We start from the raw sequence: 11,462 nt of genomic DNA on the forward strand, positions 1-11,462 counted from the left end.
TGGGGAGAGGTGGAACGGGTGACGACAACGCCACCTGGGGAATTTCACCCCAGGAATTAACGGAGAACAGGCACGCGCAGATAAGTTCTATTCCAGAGGCAGAGACGGGATCGAGGGTTATGCACTACAATTTGTATTTAATCCAATACTCAAACAAAATATAACTCGGCTGTATAAAAGTTAAATTAACAAAAGGGGTGGACAGGGCTGGGGCCCCACCAGCAGGTAAAACTCAATTAGGGGAGATAAACAAACTAAAAACACCCGTGCTACTGCAAACAAAACCACAAACGGGGGGTGTGATGAAAACGCCCTCCACCAGGGGTTGGGTCCCCGCCGTGGCCCACAGCACCTGTCCACAAAGAAAAGGAACAATTAGACGCGACGAGCACACACGCACACACACACACCTCACACAGACAGGCAAATAAATTGTGACCAGATCGTCTAAAAGAACACAACGTCAACTAAGAAACGAAAAGAAACAAAACCTAAAAAGAGTAAATATAGGTTGATGATACAATTACACGCTGTTAAGAGTCTAAAATGAAGGCAATAACTCCGTGGTCGCTTCGGCGGCCACCACGACGTGTCAGCGCCGTTTCTCCGAGCGAGGGGAGAAAGCGAGAGAGAGAGAGAGAGAGCGGAGAGCGAACAGGAGAGAGTCCCGAACTAAAGGCGGAGCCAAAGCAGCCGTGGGTCCAGTAAGCGAGATAGTCCGTGCCGACTGTGTTGGTGGCGCCACCACTCCGTGAAGGGTTCCCGATGGGCAACGCGACCCACTGACGCCAGGCGGCAGCAAACTGCAGCAAGAACAGCCCCATTAACATTTATCAACCGAGTGGGGGAGTCAGTGACGCGCGTGTGTGCTTTAGGAACTCATTCACTTACACACTCGCTCAATCTCACACTCTCTCACTCATTCTCACACTCACTCACACACAGACACACACATGCACATGCACATTAGACCTTTCTAAATATTACGTTAAAAACATTACGTTCGAGTGTGCGCGCGCGTGCGCGAATGTGCGCTTATGTGCGCGCGAATGTGCGCTTATGTGCGCGCGTGTGCGCGTAAGTGCGCGTGTATGCGCGTAAGTGCGCGTGTGTGCTTTAGGAACTCATTCACTTACACACTCACTCAATCTCACACTCACTCACACACAGACACACACACATGCACATTAGACCTTTCTAAATATTACGTTAAAAACATTACGTTCGAGTGTGCGCGCGCGTGCGCGAATGTGCGCGCGAATGTGCGCTTATGTGCGCGCGTGTGCGCGTAAGTGCGCGTGTATGCGCGTAAGTGCGCGTGTGTGCTTTAGGAACTCATTCACTTACACACTCACTCAATCTCACACTCTCTCACTCATTCTCACACTCACTCACACACAGACACACCACACATGCACATTAGACCTTTCTAAATATTACGTTAAAAAACATTACGTTCGAGTCTGCGCGAATGTGCGCGTAAGTGCGCACGTGTGCGCGTGTGTGCTTTAGGAACTCAGTTACTTACAACACTCAATCTCACACTCACTCACACACAGACACTCACACATGCGCATTACAGCTTTCAAAATATTACGTTAAAAAACATTACGTTCGAGTGTGCGCGAATGTGCGCTTATGTGCGCGCGTGTGCTTTAGGAACTCATTCACTTACACACTCACTCAATCTCACACTCTCTCACTCATTCTCACACTCACTCACACGCAGAAACACACACATGCACAATATACCTTTCCAAATATTACGTTAAAAAAAACATTATGTTCGAGTGTGCCGAGCGTGTGCGCTTATGTGCGCGTAAGTGCGCATGTGTGCGCTTGCGGAACTTAATCACTACACACTCACTCAATCTCACACTCACTCACCACACAGACACACACACATGCACATTAGACCTTTCCAAATATTACGTTAAAAAACATTACGTGCAACCATGTGTGGCGGGGTGGGGAGAGGGGGAACGGGTGACGACAACGCCACCTGGGGAATTTCACCCCAGGAATTAACCGGAGAACAGGCACGCGCAGATAAGTTCTATTCCAGAGGCAGAGACGGGATCGAGGGTTATGCACTACAATTTTATTTAATCCAATACTCAACAAAATATAACTCGGGCTGTATAAAAGTTAAATTAACAAAAGGGGGTGGACAGGGCTGGGGCCCCACCAGCAGGTAAAACTCAATTAGGGGAGATAAACAAACTAAAACACCCGTGCTACTGCAAACAAAACCACAAACGGGGGGTGTGATGAAAACGCCCTCCACCAGGGGTTGGGTCCCCGCCGTGGCCCACAGCACCTGTCCACAAAGAAAAGGAACAATTAGACGCGACGAGCACACACGCACACACACACACCTCACACAGACAGGCAAATAAATTGTGACCAGATCGTCTAAAAGAACACAACGTCAACTAAGAAACGAAAAGAAACAAAACCTAAAAAGAGTAAATATAGGTTGATGATACAATTTACACGCTGTTAAGAGTCTAAAATGAAGGCAATAACTCCGTGGTCGCTTCGGCGGCACCACGACGTGTCAGCGCCGTTTCTCCGAGCGAGGGGAGAAAGCGAGAGAGAGAGAGAGAGCGAACAGGAGAGAGTCCCGAACTAAAGGGCGGAGCCAAAGCAGCCGTGGGTCCAGTAAGCGAGATAGTCCGTGCCGACTGTGTTTGGTGGCGCCACCACTCCGTGAAGGGTTCCCGCTGGGGCAACGCGACCCACTGACGCCAGGCGGCAGCAAACTGCAGCAAGAACAGCCCCATTAACATTTATCAACCGAGTGGGGGAGTCAGTGACGCGCGTGTGTGCTTTAGGAACTCATTCACTTACACACTCACTCAATCTCACACTCTCTCACTCATTCTCACACTCACTCACTCACACACAGACACACACACACACATGCACATTAGACCTTTCTAAATATTACGTTAAAAACATTACGTTCGAGTGTGCGCGCGCGTGCGCGAATGTGCGCTTATGTGCGCGCGTGTGCGCGAATGTGCGCTTATGTGCGCGCGTGTGCGCTTAAGTGCGCGTTTATGCGCGTAAGTGCGCGTGTGTGCTTTAGGAACTCATTCACTTACACACTCACTCAATCTAACACTCACTCACTCACACACAGACACACACACACACATGCACATTAGACCTTTCTAAATATTACGTTAAAAAACATTACGTTCGAGTGTGCGCGAATGTGCGCTTATGTGCGCGTGTATGCGCGTAAGTGCGCGTGTATGTGCGTAAGTGCACCCTAACCCAATCTCACACTCTCTCACACACAGACACACACACATGCACATTAGACCTTTCTTAATATTACTAACCCTAACCCTAACCCTAACTCCAACCCTAACCCTAACCCTAATGCTAACCCTAACCCTAACCCTAATGCTAACCCTAACCCTAACCCTAACTCCAACCCTAACCCTAACCCTAACCCTAATGCTAACCCTAACCCTAACCCTAACTCCAACCCTAACCCTAACCCCAACCCTAACTCCAACCCTAACCCTAACCCCAACCCTAATGCTAATGCTAACCCTAATGCTAATGCTAACCTTGATGCTAATGCTAAACCTAACCCTAACTCCAACCCTAATCCCAACCCTCAAAACAAAACAAAACCAGTGAACAGAATAGGCCTGGGCTGGGACTCCTCCTCCAACATCTTAAACTTATCCACCCTCTTCACCCCATCCATCCACCAACGAAAACTTTTAGAACGAGGCCTCTCTTTCATTCCCCACCCCACCAAGTTCGACCGGGAGGAGCTTCAAAGGACCTATACAACTTTCACAGAAAAATCAAATTAATTGACTACTTCCACCTCCACCCCCAAAAACAACCCCATTAAATTCACTTACCCGTCACACTGGGGGCCGGAATCAAATACAATACACCACCTCACCAAGAAACTCATCCATACAAACACACAAGCCCTCAAACACACTACACTAGTTACAGACATTAAGGATAACATATCAAACTTAGAACGCACAGCCCTGACACAACTTTCTCACAACCCCCAACATCATCATAAAACCAGCGATAAAGGAAGCAAGGTGGTCATCATGGACCGACAACAATACCTCACGGAAGCGAACCGACAACTAGCCAATAGAAACCACTACACACCTCTGCCAGATACAATCCAACCCCAAATACAGCAATAACTCAGAACTATAATTCAGACACTCTACAATAAAAGATACATCACTGCCAAACAGAAACAATACCTCTTTGGACCAGACAATCCACGTCCACGATATTTCTACCTGCTCCCGAAAATTCACAAGCCACCGGATACCTGGACCATCCCCTTTGAGGTTCCTCCCGGCCGACCAATCGTCTCAGACTGCAATAGCGCCACCTATCATCTCTCCCAACACATCGATCATTTTCTAGGCCCCCTCTCCACCCTTCACCCCAGTTACATCAAAGACACCTACCATTTCATCAGCACCATTCAACCCATGGCTGTTCCGACACATTCCATCCTTTTTACATTAGACATAGACAGTTTATACACTAACATAGACACTACACTTGGCTTACAGGCACTACATAGAATATTCAACCAACATCCAGACCCCACTAGACCGGACAAAGAATTACTACAGTTAATAGAACTCTGCCTCAAGAATAATGACTTCCTATTCAACCAACAATACTATTTACAAACACATGGAACAGCCATGGGCCAAAGATTTGCCCCTTCATACGCGAACCTCTACATGAGTGAGTGGGAGCGAGAAGCCCTCAGCAAATGCCCCCTCCGACCAATTCTTTACCTCCGATACCTGGACGATGTTTTCGGCATCTGGACATATACCATCCCACAATTCATGGAATTCATTAACACCCTCAAAAACCATCATCCATCCATCAAACTCAAACACACAATAGACACGCAAGAAATTAACTTTTTGGACACCACTGTTTTCTTCAACATCACCCAGGCAACACACAAAACATTACAGACAAAAGTTTATTTCAAACCAACAGACACTCACGCCCTTCTCCATAAATCTAGCTATCACCCAAAACACTTTTAAAGCTATAGTTAAATCTCAGATAATCCGATTTCATCGCATCTGCTCAAACATAACTGATTTCCATAATGCCACCAGCACACTCTTTCAAAGCCTTCGCACAAGAGGTTACTCAAAACGCCTCCTTCGTAGCATCAAGTACGACACACTGGCCTCTCTCGCTCCCACTCATTCTGGACACCTTACTACAACAGCTATCTCCCTACCACTACACTCAGTCACTGACCTCATCACAATCCCTTCCCATAAACCTAACCTCACCTCTCTTCCTGACCCCAACCCCAATCCCAATCCTAACCCTAACCCCCACCCTCTTCACAACCCTAACCCTAACCCCAACCCCCCTCCTAACCCTAACCCCAACCCTCTCCCTAACCCTACCCCCAAGCCCAACCCCAACACCACTCCTAACCCCAACCTTCACCTTCCTCCAAACCCCAACCCAAACCCCTACCCCAATACCCCTCTTTACCCTAACCCCAACCTTCTCCCTAACCCTAACCCCAACCCCAACACCCATCTTTACCCTAACCCCAACCTTCTCCCTAACCCTAACCTGAACCCTAAACCTAACCTTCTCCCTAACCCTACCCCCAACCCTAACCCTAACCCCAACCCCCACCTTCTTCCCAACACTAACCCCAATACCCCTCCTAACCCTAACCCCAACCTTTTCCCTAACCCTACCCCCAAGCCCAACCCTAACCCCAATACCCCTCCTAACCCTAACCCCAACCTTTTCCCTAACCCTACCCCCAAGCCCAACCCTAACCCCAAACCCAGCACTTTTCCAAACCCTAACCCTAACCCTAACCCTACCCCCAGCCCTAACCCTAACCCCAACCCCCCTAAACCTAACCCCCACCTCCTCCCTAACCCCACCCCCAACCTCCTTCCTAACCCCAACCCTCACCCCAACCCCCCTCCTACCCCTAACCCTAACACACCCACAAACATAGAGGGCAATTCAGGGAGAGTCCCGGACCCACAGACCTCAGCCTTCCCACAGAAATCACAATCATACCATTCATTTCTACTTTTTCACATAGAACCACAACCCTACAGTACACCAATAAACAAAACTTTTCAACCATACTACACCAACATCCGGCCTTCTATAACCACAAGATCATCCTAGCACACAGAAAAAACAGAAACCTCCATTCCATACTCACCACATCCAAATTCCCGGACCAATTCATCACACCCCGACCCAGACATAGCCAACACTACCAAAACAGAAAATTCATTCAAAACACATACACTGGTACAGGGTTCCCCACGCTAGGCCTCACTTCCATCCATTCCACCAACGTAGTCTACATCATCACATGCACCCTCTGCAATAAACATTATATAGGTGAAACACAAAATTCCATACATACCCGTCTAACACAGCACCTGTACAATATAGCAGGAAGTCGACTTGGCACCACCCTTGTCCGGCACTTCCAAGAACATCCAGTCAGCCACCTTATCATCTCGGTGCTGGAAACCAATAACTGCTGGACAGTGGGACAGAGGAGGAGAGCGGAACGCATATGGATCAACAAATTAGGCACAAAGACACCACATGGCCTCAATGAACATCCCTAGAACTTATCTTTCCCAGTCAGCCAATTTAAACAACTTAATATTCTTACAAGCCGAACCAGTCTCTTATCTACCTATTGATCGACTTATTTATCTTCTACCCTGCTTTTATTACACAACTTCGTTTTCTCTACTTTAATTCTAATTTATTTTTAATTTTATTTTTAATCTGACTGGATTAACCTGCTCTCCTCCTCCCCCTCTTCCCCCCCCCCACACCCGGCCTCGAACCCTGACTCCTATTGAGAGACAACTCTGACCTGCACACCTTGCCATCAGTCCGATCAGTAGGCCAGTGCACAGAAAGTTGTAACCCAAACCCTGAACCCCAACCCTAACCCAACTCCAACCCTAACCCTAACCCTAATGCTAACCCTAACCCTAATGCTAAACCTAATGCTGAACTTAATGCTAACCTTAACCATAACCGTAACTCCATCCCTAACCCTAACCCTAACCCTAACCCTAACTCCAACCCTAACCCTAATGCTAACCCTAACTCCAACCCTAACCCCAACCCCAACCCAAACCCAAACCCTAACTCCAACCCCAACCCTAACCCCAACCCCAACCCTAACCCTAACCCAAACCCTAACCCTAATACTAACCCTAACCCTAAACTTAATGCTAACCTTAACCCTAACCATAACTCCAACCCTAATCCTAACTCCAAGCCTAACCCTAACCTTAACTCCATCCCTAACCCTAACCATAACTCCAACCCTAACCCTAACCCTAACTCCAAGCCTAACCCTAACCTTAACTCCAACCCTAACCCTAACTCCAACTCCAACTCCAACTCCAACTCCAACTCTAACCCTAACCCTAACCCTAACCCTAACCCTAACCCTCCTGGTTACTTCAGCAGGGAGGCTCAGGGAACCTTCTCCCAGCTGGCGCTCAGCTCAGGTGGAGCACTGAGGTGCAGCAGGGTGAGATGGCAGCAAAGATCCAGCTCATTTTGGGCTGTTTGAAGGTTCTCCAGCCTGACTGGGGGGCCCAGAAAAGGCTCCTGAGGTGGCCTTTACTGAGTCCTTCAGGAGGCGAGTCCCTCCACACTGTCCAGTGATTTACCCTAACCCAAACCTTAACCCTAACTCCAACCCTAACCCTAACCCAAACCTTAACCCTAACTCCAACCCTAACCCTAACCCTAATGCTAACCCTAACCCTAACTCCAACCCTAACCCTAACTCCAACCCTAACTCCAACCCTAACCCTAACCCTAACCCTAAGTACGACACACTGGCCTCTCTCGCTCCCACTCATTCTGGACACCTCACTACAACACCTATTTCCCTACCACTACACTCAGTCACTGACCTCATCACAATCACTTCCCATAAACCTAACCTCACCTCTCCTCCTGACCCCAACCCCAATCCCAATCCTAACCCTAACCCCCACCCTCTTCACAACCCTAACCCTAACCCCAACCCCCCTCCTAACCCTAACCCCAACTCTCTCCCTAACCCTAACCCTACCCCCAAGCCCAACCCCAAAACCACTCCTAACCCCAACCTTCACCTTCCTCCAAACCCCAACCCAAACCCCTACCCCAATACCCCTCTTTACCCTAACCCCAACCTTCTCCCTAACCCTAACCCCAACACCCCTCCTTACCCTAACCCCAACCTTCTCCCTAACCCTAACCCCAACACCCCTTCTTACCCTAACCCCAACCTTCTCCCTAACCCTAACCCCAACACCCCTCCTTACCCTAACCCCAACCTTCTCCCTAACCCTAACCCTAACCTGAACCCTAAACCTAACCTTCTCCCTAACCCTACCCCCCAACCCTAACCCTAACCCCAACCCCCACCTTCTTCCCAACCCTAACCCCAACCCTAACCCTACCCCCAGCCCTAACCCTAACCCCAACCCCCCTAACCCTAACCCTAACCCCAACCCTCACCCCAACCCCCCTCCTACCCCTAACCCTAACCCTAACACACCCACAAACATAGAGGGCAATTCAGGGAGAGTCCCGGACCCACAGACCTCAGCCTTCCCACAGAAATCACAAATCATACCATTCATTTCTACTTTTTCACATAGAACCACAACCCTACAGTACACCAATAAACAAAACTTTTCAACCATACTACACCAACATCCGGCCTTCCATAACCACAAGATCATCCTAGCACACAGAAAAAACAGAAACCTCCATTCCATACTCACCACATCCAAATTCCCGGACCAATTCATCACACCCCGACCCAGACATAGCCAACACTACCGAAACAGAAAATTCATTCAAAACACATACACTGGTACAGGGTTCCCCACGCTAGGCCTCACTTCCATCCATTCCACCAACGTAGTCTACATCATCACATGCACCCTCTGCAACAAACATTATATAGGTGAAACACAAAATTCCATACATACCCGTTTAACACAGCACCTGTACAATATAGCAGGAAGTCGACTTGGCACCACCCTTGTCCGGCACTTCCAAGAACATCCAGTCAGCCACCTTATCATCTCGGGGCTGGAAACCAATAACTGCTGGACAGTGGGACAGAGGAGGAGAGCGGAACGCATATGGATCAACAAATTAGGCACAAAGACACCACATGGCCTCAATGAACACCCATAGAACTCATCTTTCCCAGTCAGCCAATTTAAACAACTTAATATTCTTACAAGCCGAACCAGTCTCTTATCTACCTATTGATCGACTTATTTATCTTCTACCCTGCTTTTATTACACAACTTCGTTTTCTCTATTTTATTTCTAATTTATTTTTATTTATATTAATTTAAATTTTATTTATAATCTGACTGGATTAACCTGCTCTCCTCCTCCCCCTCTCCCCCTCCCCACCCACACCCGGCCTCGAACCCTGACTCCTATTGAGAGACAACTATGACCTGCACACCTTGCCATCAGTCCGATCAGTAGGCCAGTGCACAGAAAGTTGTAACCCAAACCCTGAACCCCAACCCTAACCCAACTCCAACCCGAACCCCAACCCTAATGCTAACCCTGATAATAACTCCAACCCTAATGCTAACCCTAATGCTAACCCTAACACCAACCCTAACCCTAATGCTAACCCTAACCCTAACTCCAACCCGAACCCCAACCCTAATGCTAACCCTGATAATAACTCCAACCCTAATGCTAACCCTAATGCTAATGCTAACCCTAATGCTAACCTTAACCCTAACCCTAATGCTAATGCTAACCCTAACCATAATGCTAATGCTAACCCTAACACCAACCCTAACCCTAATGCTAACCCTAACCCTAACTCCAACCCTAACCCTAACTCCAACCCTAACCCTAACCCAAACTCTAACCTTAACTCCAACCCTAACCCTAACCCTAATGCTAACCCTAACCCTAATACTAACCCTAACCCTAATGCTAACCCTAACTCCAACCCTAACTCAAACTCTAACCCTAACTCTAACCTTAACTCCAACCCTAACACTAACCCTAATGCTAACCCTAACCCTAATGCTAACCCTAACTCCAACCCTAACCCTAACCCTAACTCCAACCCTAACCCTAACCCTAACTCTAACCTTAACTCCAACCCTAACCCTAACCCTAATGCTAACCCTAACCCTAACTCCAACCCTAACCCTAACCCTAACTCTAACTCTAACTCCAACCCTAACCCTAACCCTAATGCTAACCCTAACCCTAACTCCAACCCTAACCCTAACCCTAACTCTAACCCTAACCCTAACCCTAACCCTAACTCTAACCCTAACCCTAACCCTAACTCTAACTCTAACCCTAACCCTAACCCTAACTCCAACCCTAACCCTAACCCTAACCCTCCTGGTTACTTCAGCAGGGAGGCTCAGGGAACCTTCTCCCAGCTGGCGCTCAGCTCAGGTGGAGCACTGAGGTGCAGCAGGGTGAGATGGCAGCAAAGATCCAGCTCATTTTGGGCTGTTTGAAGGTTCTCCAGCCTGACTGGGGGGCCCAGAAAAGGCTCCTGAGGTGGCCTTTACTGAGTCCTTCAGGAGGCGAGTCCCTCCACACTGTCCATTTATTTACCGTAACCCAAACCTTAACCCTAACTCCAACCCTAACCCTAACCCTAATACTAACCCTAACCCTAATGCTAACCTTAACCCTAACCCTAATCGTAATGCTAGCCATAACCCTAATGCTAACCTTAACCCTAATGCTAATGCTAACCCTAACTCCAACCCTAACCCTAACCCTAATGCTAATCCTAATGCTAATACTAACCCTAATGCTAATGCTAACCCTAATGATAACCCTAACCCTAAACTTAATGCTAACCTTAACCCTAACCCTAACTCCAACCCTAACCCTAACTCCAACTTGAATCCCAACCCTAATGCTAATGCTACCCCTAATGCTAATGCTAACCTTGATGCTAACCCTAACCCTAACTCCAACCCTAACCCTAACCCTAATACTAACCCTAATGCTAACCCTAACCCTAACTCCAACCCTAACCCTAACCCAAACTCTAACCTTAACTCCAACCCTAACCCTAACCCTAATGCTAACCCTAACCCCAACCCTAACCCTAACCCCAACCCTAGCCCTAACCCAAACTCTAACCTTAACTCCAACCCTAACCCTAACCCTAATACTAACCCTAACCCTAATGCTAACCCTAACCCCAACCCTAACCCTAATACTAACCCTAACCCTAACCCTAACTCCAACCCTAACCCTAACCCTAATACTAACCCTAAACCTAATGCTAACCCTAACCCTAACTCCAACCCTAACCCTAACCCAAACTCTAACCTTAACTCCAACCCTAACCCTAACCCTAATAC

At 48.1% G+C, this 11,462-nt stretch overlaps 1 long non-coding RNA gene across 2 annotated transcripts; it reads right to left on the reverse strand.

Annotated features, from left to right (window-relative positions):
- Nucleotides 1-2,258: 2,258 nt before the first annotated feature.
- LOC115251599 (uncharacterized) lies at nucleotides 2,259-9,438 on the reverse strand. Of its 2 annotated transcripts, none has more exons than XR_003890140.1 (4): nucleotides 9,069-9,438; nucleotides 8,859-8,912; nucleotides 6,467-6,583; nucleotides 2,259-2,320 (listed from the first exon to the last, which is right to left on the reverse strand). It is a non-coding gene; the product is annotated as an uncharacterized lncRNA (long non-coding RNA). The 2 variants fall into 2 exon arrangements; XR_003890139.1 differs by having other exon boundaries at nucleotides 6,467-6,586.
- Between the last annotated feature and the right edge of the window lie 2,024 nt (nucleotides 9,439-11,462).

Source organism: Takifugu rubripes, chromosome 11 (assembly GCF_901000725.2).
Source record: "Takifugu rubripes chromosome 11, fTakRub1.2, whole genome shotgun sequence".
NCBI classification, from domain to species: Eukaryota; Metazoa; Chordata; class Actinopteri; order Tetraodontiformes; family Tetraodontidae; genus Takifugu; species Takifugu rubripes.